The sequence below is a fragment of the Microcaecilia unicolor genome, chromosome 4, assembly GCF_901765095.1.
Source record: "Microcaecilia unicolor chromosome 4, aMicUni1.1, whole genome shotgun sequence".
NCBI lineage: Eukaryota > Metazoa > Chordata > Amphibia > Gymnophiona > Siphonopidae > Microcaecilia > Microcaecilia unicolor.
In genome coordinates this window covers 333,945,514-333,964,274 of record NC_044034.1, presented here as the reverse complement: position 1 = coordinate 333,964,274, position 18,761 = coordinate 333,945,514, and the positions used below count along the sequence as shown (strand labels likewise).

General features: G+C 40.0%; 1 protein-coding gene across 3 annotated transcripts in view; it reads left to right on the top strand.

Annotated features, from left to right (window-relative positions):
* Nucleotides 1–18,761, top strand: part of PEBP4 (phosphatidylethanolamine binding protein 4) — a 539,830-nt gene that overhangs the window by 220,752 nt on the left and 300,317 nt on the right. The gene's annotated exons all lie outside the window — the stretch shown is intronic.

The window sequence follows — 18,761 nt, the reverse complement described above, 5'->3', positions numbered from 1 at the left end:
TCACATGATAAACGCCACCAAGGTAAAATGCATTATTTTACCATAGCTTAGCAACTACCCCTCTTAGTGGGTTGTGATAACTTTGAAAGGACCAACATAAAGATACTTTGGAAAGGAGAAAGGGATGCTGTATTGTTAGTTTTATTTTATATCATTATGTAAGATGATTATGTGCGGCATGTAAGATTTTCATTAAACAATAGACTTGATATACTGCCTCTCTGTGGTTACAATCAAAGCGCTTTACATATTATATACAGGTATTTATTTTGTACCTAGGGCAATAGAGGGTTAAGTGACTTTCCCAGAGTCATGTGGGCTGATATTCAGACTGCAGGAGTTAGCTTGGCTAACTCCTGTGTTCACTGCTAAACCTGTCTATTCAGGGAAGAACAGGGGAGATATGATACAGATGTTTAAATACCTGAAAGGTATTAATATAGAAACACATATTTTCCAGAGAAGGGAAGATGGTAAAACTAGAGGACATGAATTGAGGTTGCGGGGTGATAGACTCAGAAGTAATGTCAGAAAATTCTTGTTCACAGAGAGGGTGGTTGATGCTGGAATGCCCTCCCGAGCATGGGAGCCAAACTTTCAAAATTATTGGGGGTGCTAAGCCCAGTGGAAATAACCCCTCCCTGAATATATGCAAGGAAGTTTCTCAATATTGGGGGTGCTCAAGCACCCACAGAGCTGACTCCTATGCTCCTGAGGGAGGTGGTGGAGAAAAATACTGTGGCGGAATTCAAAAAGGCGTGGGATGAACACAGAGGATCTCTAATTAGAAAATGAATGGTATAAAAAGCTAAACTTAAAGGGTTGCATATGTGTTTGTATGTCAAGTGGTGCTTAGATGGCAACTCTGGCTGTAAAAACTAAGGCCGGTGCTGTGTTGGCTTGTACAGTCTGAGTCTTGCATGTAGCAGTTTGGTTGTAGGATGGGCTGTAGAAAGCTTCAGTGGAAACTCTAGTAATTTGGAACGCGAGGACAGTGCCAGGCAGACTTTTATGGTCTGTGTCCTTCAAATGACAAGACGGATTTGGATATGCTGGAGTGGGCTTTGACGGCAACTCCTGTAGTTGGAACATAAGGATAGGGCCAGGCGGACTTCTACGGTCTATTTATTTATTTATGTATTGCATTTGTATCCCATATTTTCCCACCTATTTGCAGGCTCAATGTGGCTTACAGAGTTTGGTTATGACATAATCATTCCATGATATCAGATACAATTAGTAATGTACAAAGATTAGGTGAGGGAGGAGAGAAGGAAGGTGTTAGGCAAGATATAAGGTAGACTGTAATAACTGGGTGAGTTGGTGAGGTAGTTTTGTAAGGCTATGGGTTCTCTTTGTAGGTCTTGTTGAATAGATGTGTCTTCAGAGATTTGCGAAAGTTAGTTATTTCATCAATAGCTTTCAGGGCTTTAGGTATTGCATTCCACAATTGCATGCTCATGTAAGAGAAGGTGGTGGCGTGTATCAGCTTGTATTTTAATCCTTTACAGCTGGGGAAGTGCAGATTGAGAAATTTGCGGGATGATCTTATGGCGTTTCTGGGAGGCAAGTCCACAAGGTTTAGCATGTAGATTGGGGTATCTGCGTGAATGATTTTGTGTACAATCGTGCAGATCTTGAACGCAACACCAAAGAAAGACCATGATCAAGTATATAATATCACGTTCATTGTTGATTTAATCTTGAATCGATAATGGACCATTCAGGTCTTTGTCTGCTGTCACTTACTATGTTACTATGAATTTCCGGTAACTGGCATTGAAAATCCAGTTTATTTTTGGACAGTTAGAAGATAACCGGCTATGTTGATATTCAGACTTAACTGGTTATCTTCTAATTGGCCAAAGATATCCCACATATTCACGTGGCCAAATATAGCCACTGAAGTGGGGCTGAAAACTGGTGAATAGCCAGTTATGTCGGATGATTTAACCAGTTATCTGCTAGCCACTAACCGGTGATATTCAGCGGGAGATAGCTGAATAGCGCCAGATAGTCGGTTATGGGGCATTTAACTGGCCAGGTGCTGATCCTGGTTAAATGCTTTGGAATATTGGGGGAAAGGACTCTGTAGCTTACTAGTAGTCTTGAATGTACCCTCGTGTAATTAAACTCTGGAATTTGTTGTCAGAGAATGTGGTAAAGGTGGTTAACATAGTGGGGTTTAAAAAAGGTTTGGATGGCTTCCTAAAGGAAAAGTCCATAGACCATTATTAAAATGACTTGGGGAAAATCCATTGCTTATTTCTGGGATAAGCAGCATAAAATGAATTGAACTTTTTTGAGATCTTGCCAGGTATTTGTGACCTGAATTGTCCAGTGTTGGAAACAGGGTGCTGGGCTTGATGGACCTTTGGTCTATCCCAGTGTTGCAATACTTATGTACTTATGCGTGTAAGAGCTATATCTGTGTTTCTCTGGAGTGACTGTGTTTGCATTTTCTGTATCTTTGTGTGGGGGCAGTTTGCATACCTGGCCACATCATTACAAAATCTGTGGCTACCAGTTTTTAAAGGGAAATTACAAACACTTACTTATTTATATATTCATTTATTTATTTGTTGGATTATTTTTTCATGTATTTATTCATTAGGATTTATTTACCATCTTTCTGAAGAAATTCCCCCAAGGTGGTGCAAGGCAAGAATAAGTCAAACACAGGCAATAAACATATTCAGATAAGAATGCACATTGTGGCATAGTATACTGTTTACAATGTCAATAGAATAAAATTTAAATCATCTTAATAAACAGATAGATAGAGTAACAGGTGTTGAGGTCCCATCATTAATATCTTTGTCCAATAGTCAAAGCTTTAACATCAAATCTGAAACCAAACTATTGGACAAAGATATTAATGATGGGACCTCAATTCCCTGATTTTGGAACCACAGGACCTTGTTTTTTTGCCCATTCACTGAATATGTATATCTAAATTAGACATTTGAAATTATATGCTGCTCATTCCACTAAATCTTTGTCTCATTATATTGCATGAGCTTTGGAGACCACGCAGTTGCCTTCTTCATGCTACAAGTCTAAAGGAAAGAAGTATTTAGGTCTAGAAAATGTTGTGGAGCTGTATGTCTGATAGTGGGACTATTTAGCAGGTGTCAAGTGGAGGTTTCATTACAAATATAAATACATAATGACTGCAGAGATAAAGAAACAGTATTTTTTCTGGTAGTACACAACACTACTAAAGTACCGGCACCTTTTCTGCTAAACTTACCAGTGAAGAACAACCCACACCCAGATGTGTGGTGCAGTGGTTGGACGTTCCTTCATCCCTCCTGTAGACTACATCAGGGGCACTGATTGGGATGTCCTCCTTTTCTGCAATATGAGGCTACTACTGCAGAAGATGATGTCCCATTAAGTGTTACTGCTGCTGCGGGCCCTGGAGGGAGTATCAGGAAGAAGGCTGGTGTCCTACCGTGCTTTTTTTTTCATAGAAACAGAGACAACGAAAGCACATAAGGACCACATGGCCTATCCAGTCTGCCCATCCATGCCATCTACTCTCCCTTCCTCTCTCTTAGAGATCCTATGTATATGTCCCAAGCTTTCTTGAATTCAGATGCAGTCTTTGTCTCCACCGCCTCCACTGGGAGGTTGCTCCACACATTCACCACTCTTTCTGTGAAAAAGTATTTCCTTAGATTATTCCTGAGATGGTCCCCTTTCACCTTCGTCTTATACGCCCTCATTCCGTATTTTTGCACATATACCTCCGGATTCTGTAAATGGCACCCAGATTTGGGCGTGATCCTGAGATCCGCTGTCAAATAAATTAATGAGCCATTAACAATAAATAGTTGACTTTTAACAATCAATTATTGATGGTAAGTGACTCCAGTTTGGATTTGCTTGCAGATCTGGCTGTGCACAATTCTCTAAGGATCTGTGCCCAAAACTTGCACGCAACCCAAAAGGGGGCATGGCTATGGGAGGAGCATGGGCCCGTTGGGCATTCCAAAGAATTACATTCAGTGTTATAGAATTTGAGGGTTGCGCACCAGGAATTACAGTAGATTTCAGTTGGTATAAGTCCTCGCTGTGAAAACTGGGCTTTGGAATACACGTTAAGCGCTATTCTATAAAGAGCACTCAGCCCACCGTGCCCTTTATAGAATAGCGCTGAGCTTGAATTTTTCCAAGCACCTACTTTTTGGTGCCATTTACTGCATTCAGTTCATAATACGCTTATGCATATAGGACTTGAGTCTATATATCACGCTCAGATATCTGTGTGGAAATTGAAGCGTAATCTATAAAGTACGCTTTAATTTAGGTATACCTTATAGAATACGCCGAACGCTTGCCCACATGATTAAAATTAGTCACGGTCAATTACGCCAACTAAAACCTGGTGTAAATCCCAGTGCGTAAATTAGGTGCGGAGTGGATGTATTCTATAACAACGCGCATAGGTTTTTAAAATGCCCATAACCACGCCCACTTTTCAACTATGCGACTTAGAATTTACACGCACTATGTTACAGAATACACTTAGCAAGTAGTGCATGTAAATTCTAATTAATGCCAATTTGTGCTAATTGCTTGTTAACATCCACTTATCAGCGTTGATTAGCTTGTTATCCAGTTAGGCTATGTGCATTGTTATGGAATACTCTTCGATTTCCACACAGAAATCTCAGAGTGATATACAGTGTATAGAATCCAGGGGATAGTATGCACAATTTGCATGCCTATGTAAAAAAAAACCCACACACTTATGTTATATGCTTAAAATACAACTTCTGCCAGCATTAGGCACTCCCCGTAGTCCTCGGTATGTCTTGCATCTCTCCCATTCCCTTCCTCTCCAACCCCCCACCCCCTCCAATAGTCTCCAATAGTCCTCCTTACTTTGTTTCTGAATCTGATCCAGCAGCGACTCAGGCAGCCTTGAGTGGCATCAGGGGTCTTTTCTCTGGCGCAGACACAGGAACTTGTGTCAAAGAAGGCATGACACCCCAGAGGAAAGGTCCCTTATGCCATTTAGGCTGCCTGGATCAGATTCAGAAACAAAGTAAGGTGGACTGCGGAGAGGGGAGTAGGAGAGGAAGGGAAAGGGTGAGATGCCAGATTCAGATGACCATGTAAAAAAAAAAAATCGGTGTAGCACATGGGGGGGGGGGGGGGGGGGGGGGGGGGAGGAGGGAGTTCCTCCCAGTTTGCAAAAATGCATATAACATCTGCATCATGGACTAGATTCTATATATCGCACATAAAAATTGGGTGACAAAATTAAAATTCGCCTAAGCGCATTCTATAAAGTACACCTCAATCTAGGCGCACCTTATAGAATAAGCCTAAATTTCCATGTGGCGTATAGAATACAGTGAGCAGTCTTGACAGTGCCTAACTCTAGGCACAGCCATTTACACCAAGTAAAATGTGGTGTAAATACCGGCGCTTAAGTTAGGCATAGAGCCAGGTGTATAACTCTTTACATAGTTTTCCAGAATGTCAATGACACACCCATTCCACCCCCGTAGCCATTCCCCCTTTTTTGCAGTGCGTAGTAGAATTTACGCATACCTCTTTGCAGAATACGCTTAGAAAGTAGTGCACATACATTCTAATTAATACCAATTAGTGCTGATAATTGCTTCAATTATCAGCGCTGATTAGCTTGTTAATTAAGTTGTTGTTATGGAATACAGTTTGATTTCTGTGCGTAAATCTCGGCATGATATATAGAATCTGGCAGTATATGTGAGAAAATACAGTACTTTCCGTGGTCTCATGAACTACATCAAATTCAGTGACGGGTCGCAGGTTTCCCACCCCTCTGATAGCATGTAGTTTCTATGTAGGGATCCATAGCAGTCCAGCTTCTTTTGTTTTTGTAAGATGGGTGATTTAGGTGTTCGAAGGACCAGTTCAATTAAAATGTTGTCTTGACTTTGGGGCAGGGATTCATCTAGAGGATGGAAGGGAAAGAGGAGATTCTTTTGCCTATATCAGACACCTAGAAAGGAACAATATTGCTCTTCAGTCAATGTCTTCAGGTGGTAACAAACTGGATAAATAGCAATTGACTTCAGATAAACAGGGACCGAGCAGGCAGGGGTCTTGTGGGTAATCAATCATGAGTAGACAGTGCTCCTCCCCCCTTATCCTAGATGATATCATTCTGCATCCACAATACTAAGTAAAAAAACTTAAGAGTCATCCTCTGTTCTGCCCTGACCATAAAGAGCAAGATAGCAGCAGTAATGACTAAAGCATTGTGGCATCTCCAAGTGGTAAAGCACTTATTGCCCCTTTCTGTTACCAGCTAACCTCAAAACAGTTACTCAGTTCATTCGTATTCACACATGTAGCTCCACATAGATAGTGTTATACTATTACATATAAAAGATCATGAGCAAACTATAGATATTCCAAAACTCAGTGACCAGAACAGTCATAGGTAGTATAAAATGGGAACATGACCCTGTCCCCCTCCATTAATCTCCGTATACTGGCTTCCATTCCCATTATCAGAGTACAAATAGCAAACACACTTGTTGGTATACCAACAAGTGTGTTTGCTATTTGTACTTTGAGAACCCGCCTGACTGTGGATATATATTTCTTTATTTTATTAGGGATCTCTTCCCCGATAGTTATTTTTGAGCGGGTTCCAATCCCATTACACATTAGTTTTGAAATTCTGTCTCTCACATTCAAGGCACTGGAGAGCAACGCCCTGGTCATCTGACAAAGAAAATATATGGATATTATCCCACAAAAATCTGCATTTAAGCAAAAAACATCATCTGTACGTGTTATCTCTCAGAACACTAGTTGAATAAATCTAGATTCAGAGCCTTCAGAGATACAGCATGAGATCTCTGGAACTCACTTCCCCTATCTGCATGAAATTAATGATTACTTTGACGTTCAGCATGGAGATTGATATTCAAAATGACTACTTATTCATTAAACATCAGGATTTATGTGTGAAAATTTCTGGAGAGGGAAGGTTTTCAACTAATGTGATGTAATGCTTAGTGTTTTAGCAGCCCATCTGTGAGGGTAGTAACAGAGTATACAAGGTGATTCTGGGTTGTGCAGAAACGGGGTGGATGTGGTCCAAGCAATTGGGGAGGCAGCAAGAAGCGGCAGCTGTTCAGGCTACAGAGAGATGAGGGGTAGTTGTGGGTTCTGCCTTCAGGTTGCCATTTAGGAGGCGAAGTGCTCATTTTCACTGTCTGAAGAGAAGGGTAGAATTATTCCAGAAGGGTGTGATAATAATATATGGAGGTCACTTGTTTAAGTGTATTCCTCATCCTAGACAGCCTTCAAGATCATTAGCTTCCCGACAGGTAAAAATCCAGTGCCTGTCTCAGTAATACTCCTTTAAGGGAGCCCCTTGGTAATGTCAGAGTGAAACAGTAAGATAATATCTAACACAGGGAGTGAGCTAGTAGTCTTTCATTTAAGTTAAATTTAAACGAGCCTGTTCTTCTATTGGATGATCCACTAGTCTTAGGTTCCAAGTGTCACCATAGAAACAGGTTGCTATCTTAAGCAATCAAGAGTCTATTAACCTTAAAAGTTGTGGAATTGTCACTGGATTGACAGAAAATTCCATTTATGTGAAGCAGGAAGCAGGGCAGAGTTTTTGTTCTCAAGCAATTGTAACTCTGGCGTTTGTTTCTGTTGCCATACCCTTTGAAATGTGTATATGTATGATACAGGGAAGCAAAGTGGGATGTTTCCTTGCTTCCAAAGTAGGAGTGTCTCTTTCACCTGGACACAGAGGCCAAGATGAAAGATAACAGTCAAACCACAGACAGAAATGATGGTGATGGATTTCTTTGACTTTTTTTTTTTAAACTTAGCACCCTATGAAAATGGTAGAGATGTAATATAGATCCTGGGTTCCCTTTTTGAAAAGTGCAAGTTGAAAAGTACACACTAGTGTGAAACAATGATGTGTTTCTCCTTTTCCCATTCACAGACTGAGGCATGACTGTATGGGAGCTCAGTGAGGATAGAACTGCTAAATTGTGTCACAGTAGGGTGGCAAGAGGTTGTATGAGTGGTGGAATATGGGATGTGATGGTCAATGCTGCTATGTGTGAGGTGTGCGACGGATACAGTATATTTGTGGATATTGGGAGATTGGTGGTGTGTGGAAGACGTGAAAGGTGTGGGGAATTGGGGATGTGTTGTGGGGAGCTTGGGGGTAGAGGTATGTGAGTATGGAGTTGTTATGGGGGTTAAAAGGTGTAGAATGGTATGGGGATATATGTGTGTGTGAGTGTGTGTGTAAGGGGAGGGGGGTGTTTATGTTTCTGGCTGTAGGCATTTAGGGGCCCTTTTTTCATATTCTTACCCCCTCTCATGTTCTCTCCCCCTTCCACTCTTCCCTGCTCCCTGCACTCATTCCTTTTCTCCCCTCCTTTCTTCTCTCGCTTGCACTCCAGTACTGTAATCCATGGGTCAAAGCAGACCTCTGATTCATTTGGATTGATCTAAATATTTCTAGTCCAGACTACCAGTGTCTTCAAGCAGGTGTTCAGTTTCTCTCTTCCTCCATTAATTGTAAATAATCAGTATAGCAGTTAATAACTAGTGTTGAACCTTTTGATAACCTCTAACAATAGTGTTAACTATTAGAGAGCAAAGAATAAATCTCTGATAAATTCAGTGATCCTACTGAAGTTCACCTAGCACAAGACTTACCCCCCTGTTTACTAAGCTGCACACTAATGCTGAAACAGCCCATTCACTTTGAACGGGCTGTGTCGGCATTGCCGTGCGGTAGGGGTGTTACATATTTGTCTTCCAGAAATTAACCAAACTAGCCCAATAATGGACCTGTCAGTCCCAAATCTCTCAAATAATCAGTTACAATTTTATGATCAGTTGTGTTGAAATCAGATGGAGAACGCGGTATTAATCTTGTGAAACTTGCTATGGTAGAAGTTATCCATAGTTTGGGCATAGAATGAATGGCAGTAGGAGCGAGAGAGGCAGTTTGAGGATAGTGGTAACTGTGTTGAAGAGACATTGAAGAGACAGCAGGGTTGGAAGCAGGAGTATTTGTCAGATAGACATAGTAAGAATAGTTGTTAAACAATCAAGGGTTGAAAACTACCCTTCTTTGTGGATAAATGTTCCATGCTACAGAGAGGTGAAGGAGAGCAAAGTCAACAGATAGCTGGCTTTCTGAAGCCAAATTTGTACCTGCTTTGAAGCAAATGCAAATTCTTCAGGTATGGAAGGTACCCTGAATGCCTTCTGACCCTGAACTTTCAAATGAAAACTGAAAATTTGCAGGCCCATAGATATATAACTGGTCCTTTGAGCACCTTCAGTGAGAAACGATATCCCTGGACTGCTGTGCTGTAGGGAGAGACCACATGTCTTACCCAACCTTCTGGATCCTGAAGGCTTGCTTCAAATATGTGGAATGCCCTCCCGCGGGAGGTGGTGGAGATGAAAACGGTAATGGAATTCAAACATGCGTAGGATAAACACAAAGGAATCCTGTTTAGAAGGAATGGATCCATGGAATCTTAGCGTAGATTAGGTGGTGGTGCCGGTAATTGGGAAGCAAAACTGGTGCTGGGCAGACTTCTATGGTCTACGCCCTGATCGTGACTGAATAGATATGGATGGACTGGAGTGTAAATTTTAAGGGGTTTTGACTTTAGCTTCAGAACTTAGTACAAGAACAGTGTTGGGCAGACTTCTACGGTGTGTGCCCTGAGAATGGCAAGGACAAATCAAACTCAGGTATAAAGTATCACTGTGTTACTCTTGTAGCTGCATGGTGTCCAGTGTCTTGCTCTCTTCTCACGCTCTCTTCAGCCAAAGAGTGGTCGTCTAGTCCAGATTTTGATTGTATATATAAGACAGTGAAAGTAATAGACTTTCTTTTGTGGTTGAGATGGAGGATTTTCTGTGATAGTTATATTTTGATGATGATTTGTTATACATGTTTCTAGTTTGTTTCTATTTTGTGCATGTTTGATTTTAATCTGCTTGGTTTTTTTCGGATAATGTGGGATAGAAATTTATTAAATAAATAGATGTTTATGTTTATGGGGATTTGCTTAATCCAATGGTCCCCAAAGCAGTGGAAGTAGTGCATGCAAATCTGTCTCATGAATATTCTTTGTGGGTATCCTGAAAACTTGACTGGCTGGGGTGCCTCCAGGACCAGGTTTTGGAACCACTGGCTTAATCACTTTTTTTAAGCGTAAATCAAAGCAATATGTATTATAAAAATAAAAAAATAATTTGAAAAGGAATGCCATTAATATATAGGAAAGTCATCAATCACATCAAGAAACATTCCATCTCTTTATAAAACAGAAAGTGCATAGCATTCCTTTCCCACCTGGAAAACAGAGTTATCTCTCAAGAGAACACTTTGGTAAAGAAGTAGGTCTTAAGGCGGTCTTAAATTTTTGTAAAGATGGTTCACACCTAATACTCAATGGGAGACCATTCCAAAGGAAGAGGGCCAGAAAGTAGAAGGCACTCTTCTGAGTAACTTTGTATTAGCCTTCTTCAGGGTTAGGTAAAATAAGCCTATGGTCATTTATAGATCGAAGACAAGGAGTATAGGGGATTGTTAGTTTTGCCAAATATTGAGGAATCCTGTGTGAACTGCTTTGTGAGTCAGAATAAGTATTTTAAATAGAATTCTGTAATGGATCGGAAGCCAAAGCAATTTTTGAAAAAAAGGGGGGGGGGGTAAGATGATCCCCTCATTTTATGAATCATGTGCTGTGATATTTTGAAGGGTTTGCAGTCATTGCATCTCTACTTTGGGTAGACTAGCAAATATGACATTACAGTAATCCAACTTTGAACCAATAAAGGCATAAAACAAAGTACTGAGTCAAAATGAAGGACACTGCAAACCAATATATGGAGGGCAGCAGACCCAGATTTCAGGACTGATAAAATATGGGCAGAAATATTTTGCTTAGAGTCAAGAATAGCGCCTAAATACTTAAATTGAACTGCTGATTGGACCAGAGTCTCAAACAATACAGGAACTATGGAAGGTGGAGATGCATGAGGTGATCCAACAGGCCATAATTTTGTGTGGGTTCAAAATAAGATGTTGCACTTTTAGCCATAGAGAAATATCATTTAAACATTTTTGAAGTAAAGAAAGATCAGGAGATGTGTTTGAAGTATAGTGGAGGATAAGAATATCATCCACATAGATATGGGTGCTCAGCCCAGATGCTTGAATCTGAGAAACAAGAGGACTCAAATAAAAAGATAGGGGGAAAGAATACAGCCTTGTGTCACTCCACAAAGCAAAGGATAAAAGGTGTGATTGAATGTCTGAACAACAAACTCTAAATGAGTGATTCTGAAGAAATGACTCAAACCATTTCAACATGGTCCCACTCAGTCTGATGGCTGAAAGACGCTTTAAGAGACGATCATGGTCTACAGTGTCAAAGGCCGCCAATAGATCTAAAGACCCATCTAATGTGACCATGCCTTCATCAAAATTTTCATGTAATTCACTCAATAAAGAGGCCATAATTGTTTCAGTGCTGAAACCAGTTCTGTAACCAGACTGTGTCTGGGATGCAAGGTTAACGTTGCCTCTATATGAGTCTGTAACTGAAGGAAAATGATATTTTCCATCAGTTTGGCAAAAAATGGTAAGTTCAAAGTAGGACGATAGCTGGCAGGATCCTGAGAATCAAAAGTTGTGTTTTTGATAATAATTCTAATTATTGCTGTCTTAAGTGTGTCTGGTATATGACTATCCATTAAGCACTTACCCCCTGATTCTATGTATGGCGCCTTAATTTCCGTGCAGAAATCAAAGCTTAGTCTATAACAATGCACATAAATTAATTGGTTAACTAGCTAATCAGCACTGTTAATTGGATGTTAAGCAATTAGCACTAATTGGCATTGAGATTTACACGCACAACTCATATATTCTGTAGCGCGGTGCGCCTAAATTCTAAGTCTCATAGTTGAAAAGAGGCATGGCCGTGGGCATTGTTATAGAATACACTGAATCTGAACCTAATTTATGTGTCAGTATTTATGCCAAGTAAAACATGGCCTAAATGGACACAACCAAATTTGGTTGTATGGCAAGCTGCTCAGTGTATTCTATATGCTGCTTGTAAATTTAAGCCTATTCTATAAAATTTAGGGGTACTTTAGAGAATACACCTAGGTGCAGTTTTTTTATGTGCAGAGTTTTCAGGCGCCATATATAGAATCTAGCCCTTAAACATTAATTGCTGAGCCACAAGAAGAAGGTCCAACGATGAGAATTTAAACCAAGAAGAGGGAATAGGATCTAGGGGGCAAGTAGTAATATTCATTCCTATAAAGGTTCTTGGAAGCAAAATGAGTGATGGAAGATTAAATGAAAACCATTGTGAGGTCGTATCATTTGAAGGGGAACTCAGTTGAGCTTCTGGGGTCATGATTCCTGAAAAAGGGCTTAATTGGTTTGTTGAAGCTGAGGTACATAAAGAGGAAAGTAGTGTGGAAACCTTATTAGTAAAAAATTGTGCCAAAGAATTTGCAGTAGATGCAGATTGTGTTTCTTGGATAGAGTGAGAATGTGTTAATATTGAAAATAGTTTCTTATTTGAATTAGAAGTCTCGTGAATTTGTTTGGAAAAATAATCTCTCTTAGCTAGTTGAAATGCACAGAATCACTATTGCTGCTTTCATTGTTGGTGGGTTAATGGCATCTTTTTTGCACCAAGGCGTTCAGTGCACCCTACCTGACATTTCAAACGCAACAAACCAGAGTGATACCAAGAATTATTATGTTCCTTCTAAAACGTTCCTCTAATAATCTGTAGAGGAGAGCTAGTTTATCTAACTGATTATGATGAGAGGAATTCCAAAGTTCAGTTTGCTCATCTGACAGTAATAATGAAAAATCTTCAGGAAACAAGTCCAAGAAGGATGGTAATGTAGTAAAATCAACAGAATGTAAATCCCTAAATTGCGAGCTAGTAGAAGATGTATGCACAAAAGTCATTGATATAGAGAAAGAGAAAAGAATAAGGCAGTGGTCAGTCCATGAGAGTGATAATGAGTGGAAATACCTACAAGAAGTGGTAGAGTGATCCTCAGTAATGATAAGGTCAAGAGTGTGACCAGCAGAGGGAGTAGGAAAGTAGACATGTTGGGAAAGACCAAGAACAGAAAGGAAAGTATGAAAACGGTGAGAAAAAGAAAGAGTATCCATATGAATATTGAAATCTCCAAGTACTATACGATTGGAGATTGGACAAATCTGCAAGGGTTTGATAGACTAAGTCCCAACCATCCCAAGAAAGTGAAGGAGGACAGTAAATAAGTAACACATGCACTATAGGTTGGCCCAAATTCTGGACTAAAAGAATTTCAATATAAGAGAAACATGTAATGGGCAGCTCTTTAACCACTAATGATTTGGAATAGAAAAGAGCTAATCCACCTCCCCTCTTTGACTGTCTGCTTGAATAATACACCAAATAGGAGTGGGGAAAGCTTTGAAATAGGAAACGCTGGTCGTCTGGGTGTCTCAACCAGACAACAAATTTAAAGTTTATGACATGACTAGTTATGAGATCGGATACCAAGTGAGATTTAGAGCACAATGATCTGCAATTTAATAAGCCACACGATAAGCTAGATCTAGATAAATCAGGAAAGTAACTAGAACACTGTCACAAGTTTGAAAATGTTACTGCCTGTGTTTTTGAATGAGAAGAAAAAGATATGGGATGCTGCCCATATACCACAGGGATAGCTTGTGTATTAGACATCTGGTAAAGTGAGGGAGCGCAAAAGAAACAAGACACCAATCGAAGAAAAAATAAATAAAAAATAAATAATGAAAGACAATTGAAAATGTGGTTAGAATTAGTTACCTTAAAATCAGAAGTATTGGGGGGGGGGGGGGGGGTGTCACGTGACTTCATCCAGTATGGACGCGTAGAGCTTTCTCTCCTGCCAGCTTCCTTTATAATATTACGATTCAACAGCTTAACACCTCTTTTTGACGCTGGGAAAGCCATTCTAGCAGGATGTCGTCAAAATCTAATAGGAATGAAGGCTCTTCACTACATTCAGCCTCTAAAAGAAACAAAACTGATCTCTCTTCGCCCGAGAAGGCCCTGCAGTCGCCATTACCACGCGATAAGGTTGAGCTCCTTGCAGACGACATTAAAGCGTTACATATCCTAATGCAACAAAATCTCAACAACACCTCTGAAATTAAGTCAGACTTAATCTCAATTTCCACTCAACTAACTCAATTCAAAGCCAGAATTGAATTTCTTGAAGACCGCATGTCTGCACGTGTCATTTTATCCACTCTGCTCGGTCTATAGATGATCCTATCCTATCTGTTCCCTGAAAAAGCCTTTGACCGGGTGGAGTGGAAATACATGTTTAATGTACTCAGACATTTTGGTTTCCCTGAACCCTTCCTACACATGGTACACACAGGGGCATAATCGAATGAGGCGCACAGGTTTTCCTGGGGCTGTCCTCACAGGACGGCTCCATGAAGGGGCAGGGAAACCCGGATTATCGAAACAAGATGTGCGTCTATCTTTCGTTTCGATAATACGGTCAGGGACGCCCAAATCTCAACATTTAGGTCGACCTTAGAGATGGGCGTCCTTAGGTTGTCCTTAGAGATGGCCGTCCCCAGTTTTCGGCGATAATGGGAATCGAACTCAGTTCCCCAGGATCAAAGTCCACTGCACTAACCACTAGGCTACTCCTCCATTTGAGTGGAGTTGAGGACGCCCAAAATCGGCTTTCAATTATGCCGATTTGGTTGACCCTTCCGATTTGTGTCGGAAGATGGGCGCCCTTCTCTTTCGAAAATAAGCCTGATATTGTACTCATTACCAACTGCACGAATTTCAGCTAATGGTGAGCTTTCTGCTCCATTTATATTACATAGAGGCCAGGCAAGGTTGCCCTATATCTCCTCTACTATTCAGTTTGGCTCTTGAGCCCCTTTTGGTAGCTATCCGAAATTCAAATGATGTTGTTGGCATTTCCATGGGTAGGGAGGAGTTCAAGCTTTCAGCATATGCGGATGATATAATGTTATATCTTGCTAAATAAACCACAGACATCTCTGAAAGCACTTATTAAGCTAATTTCTCATTTTTCAAGGTTAGCTGGCTATAAAATCAATTGGGATAAAACTGAACTGATGCCTTTAAATGATATCTGTATTCCTTTTACTATTCCAGGTGATCCCCTTAAATGGGTTATATCCTGTATTAAATATTTGGGTGGTTTTTTTTTGATAGGGATCTCCCTACTACCATCAAAATAAACTCTGATAAAATTATAGCTAAGGTTGAAAATTCTGTCTCATCTTGGTCTCCACTCAACTTAACCTGGTGGGGCAGACTTGACACTATCAAAATGATGATAGTTCCTAATATTACATATGCTTTGAGTATGATTCCTCTCCTTTTTCCTACTATTTTTTTATAAATAGTTGGAAAAATTACTATCTAATTTTCTGTGGAATCTTAAGTCACCCAGAATTTCCTTAGGTAAGTTAAAATTACCTAAATTGCAGGGAGGGGTAAGATTTCCTGATATCTTATCTTATCTTATCTTATCATAAAGCATTTATTATTCGTCAAGGATTAGAATGGATTGCTCCCTCACCTAGATGGGAAGAGGATATTCAGCAATCTATTACAGATAATAATTGGGAACAAATATGGAGTTCATTATTTAAATGTTCCAGATCTTCTTCGATAACACAATCTCTTTATTTCTTTACACATAGATCCCTATGGACACCTCTCAGGTCACACTTAATTGATCCTCATATCTCTAATTTATGTTGGTCCTGCTATACCCAACAAGGCACTATTAAACATCTTACATTTGATTGTATATGTATTCAAAAATTCTGGAAAGATATATGGCTTATTTTAATAGATGTATTCCATCTTACTGGCCCAATATTGTATAAATATGTGTTACTTAAGGATCAATGTTTTAGAAACCTGATAAAGTCTGATGAATGTATGCTTGTTAATACCATGCTTACTTTGGCCTTGAAGGTAGTTTTTTTGCATTGGAAAGCTCTGCACCAAGTCACTTACCAAGAGTGGTAGAACTTATTGTTTCAAACGTATAAATATGAAACGTATTTTGCTAAAAAAAAAAAATCACCTCGTTTTATCTTATCTAAGGAAAATGGTCTTCTTTGTTGTCTTACTTTAGAGAAGTAAAATGAGAAGTGTTCCTATTGCTAACAATTGTGATATATGCATGAATTGTCTTAAATCCTCAGTGTTTAAAAAAAAATCTTTCTCCTTTTCCCTCTTCTTCTTTGTCTACTTTGTGCCTAATGTTGAATCTAAACTTTATAGTTCATTGCATTGTATTGTATTACTATTACTGTTATCTGTTATCATTCTTTGCAACAAAATTAATAAAAAATACTAAGACTAAAAAAAAAATCAGAATTATTGTATAAATGCTGGAGTCTGCTAACCGCCCTGTGATAGGTTAAAGTCGCCCACTCTCTCGTCACTCACCCCAAGGAGCTGATGCTTTACACAGTTGAACCTAGTAGTAAGAGACTCCCTAGGCCTGGGGACCAAGGGAAGCGGAAGCCCTGTTCTGAAAACTGAGAAGTGCAGAAAATAGTAGGGTATTTTCACCAAAGTTTGAAGTGAGCATGAGTTATGTAAGAAAAGGGAAATGGGACTTGATAAACCGCCTTTCTGTGGTTTTTGCAACTACATTCAAAGCGGTTTACATAGTATATACAGGTACTTATTTGTATCTGGAGCAATGGAGGGTTAAGTGACTTGCCCAGAGTCACAAGGAGCTGCAGTGGGAATTGAACCCAGTTCCCCAGGATCAAAGTACGCTGCACTAACCACTAGGCTACTCCACTTGACGCGCATGCTCAGTTTCACTAAAACGTACATGCTTGGTTTCACTAAAAGAAGCATGCACATGACATGAGGGGAAGAGTAGGGCAGGCAATGTGGGAGGAGAGCCGGAGACCAGCGCTAGACAAACGCTTCAGCTGGCGGGGGTTGGGGATCCCTGCCAGCCAAACCAGGGGCCCCAGAGCCTATTTGGGGTGGGAGACCCCTGGGCCCCCTGTAGCTATGCCATTGAGAAGAACAATGTTTCCATCACCTTAATCTGCCACTTCATCATGCCACACCTCACTACCGCAGATATTTCCTCATGTGACTCGTTCAACCTAAATGCATTCAAACTGCATGTGCAGCAGTTGGAAGAGAGCATATTGGTAATCGCGGCTTTTTTGTGCGCATGTCCAAAGGAAACCGGAAGTACCAGCACACATTGGCACCTGTTGTTTTGCGCCTGAATATGAGCCTCACTAAACACATACTTAAGCCACGCACCCCTGATTCTCTTTCCTTTTTTATATACACAAGTCTCCAAGATGCTTCCTCATTTCCTTCTCTCACCCTGTCCCCATCCTCCCCAACTGTGATATATGCTAAGTAATTGCCTGCTGATGACGAACTGTCGTGGTTTTGACATTTTGTGCGCAGGTTTTCCATGCATACTCATTGTGCTGTGATATGTGATATGCGCTTTTAAATGTAAATTCCTTTGCTCAGTTTGCCATCAAGTTTTCTTCACATACAATATGAGTACATTTAGCTTCCTGTATGTGATGAAGTGTCAGGTGATGAAAACACTATTCTTCTATGGCCAAATATGAACCTCACAAAAATGTTATGTTTAAGAAGCTTTAGCGAGGCTCATATTTAGGTGCTGAAGAACAGGTTTGGATGTGAGCTAGCATGCCCTCCCCTGATTTGCCGCAGGATTTCCGTGCATAAAATTTGAATACATTTTGATTGATTATGTGAAGACGTGTCAAATGATAAAAGTGTCAGCGATGAATAGTCAGGTGATGAAATGGTTCACTTACCACATGGCCATTTCTTTTAAGAATAAAAGACATGGTTTTACCTGCTGCAGAAAAAGGGGGCCTCAGCACGCATCAAAAACACGTGCTGATGCTAGCGCAGGTTCCCTTTTACCGCAACTTAGTAAAAGGACCCCTTGTTCATTTACGGTATCTTTTTGTGACTTAGTAGTGATTGAAAAAGTTCTATACCACAATGTCCAGCTTTTAGCCCTGGATGTTTTTGCTTTGTTCCAATATAGCAGAAAAATGTCCAAGTTTTGGGATTGCCCAAATCCTGCCCCCAACATGCCTCCTTGTGATTTGGATGTACTGCATATGAACTGCATAGAAAAACATCTTAAAATGAGTTTCGAAAATAGCGATTTAGGTGTTTTGTCAAAAAACAAAAGACCATCTGCTGCGTTGTGCCATTTTTTGGACATTTTCTGTTTCAATAATGAGCGTCTTAATACACCGCAAATAGATGCAAACATATATAAGCAGCTTACAATATTAATTTAAAAGGGAATGAAACAAGAGGACATACATGGGGGCCTATGATACAATCAATTTTAATAAAAATCAAAAGAGACAACTAGATAATACAAGTAACTCTAAGACACAGCAGGAATGTTAAACAGCAGTGGTCCCAGTATAGATCCCTGGACTTTAGAAAAATGACCATGTAATCCAATGTTTCCTATTTTTTAACCAGTTTACAGCCCATAGTAAGACAGTTCCTCCTTTCCAATGGCGTTTTGATTTAGTGAGGAATTTTGTCTAATACTTGCTGTGCAATAATTCTTTCTTTGAATTCTTTTGATTAGCCTTGTCC